The sequence below is a fragment of the Orycteropus afer genome, unplaced genomic scaffold, assembly GCF_000298275.1.
Source record: "Orycteropus afer afer isolate SDZICR_OR568_19922 unplaced genomic scaffold, OryAfe1.0 scaffold00280, whole genome shotgun sequence".
Classification (NCBI taxonomy): Eukaryota; Metazoa; Chordata; class Mammalia; order Tubulidentata; family Orycteropodidae; genus Orycteropus; species Orycteropus afer.
Genome location: NW_006921867.1, coordinates 3,784,778 through 3,785,323, shown reverse-complemented (window position 1 = coordinate 3,785,323; position 546 = coordinate 3,784,778).

Below are 546 nucleotides of genomic sequence, written 5' to 3'. Positions count from 1 at the left end.
GAAAATGCTATGGCATTTCCTTGAACAACTGAAAATAGAAATATCATTTGATCCAGCAATTCTATTACTAAGTATATATCCTAAACAGGTGAGCAAAAGGACATGAACAGACATATGCACACCCATATACATCACAACACAATTCACTATAGCAAAGAGATGGAAACAACTTAAATGTCCATCAACATATCAATGGATAACCAAAGTATGGTACATTCATACAATGGAATAATATGCTACATTAAAGAAAAATGAAGAATACACGAATCATCTCACAATGTGGATGAATTTGGAGGACATTATGTTGAGTGAAATAAGTCAATCACTGAAGGACAAGTATTGTATGAGCCCATTAATGTAAAAAGTCAAGGAAAGGTTTACTTAGCAAAGGAAACTCATTTTATAGGTTACCTGGGATTGGAGGGAAGGGGATGGAAAATTTCGGACTAGTTGGAGAATCACACGTTTATTTGGGTGAGGGGAAAGAAGGTATGGAAAGAGTCTGAGACCAGCATGATGACACTGAGGAAAGGAAGGACACTGAAA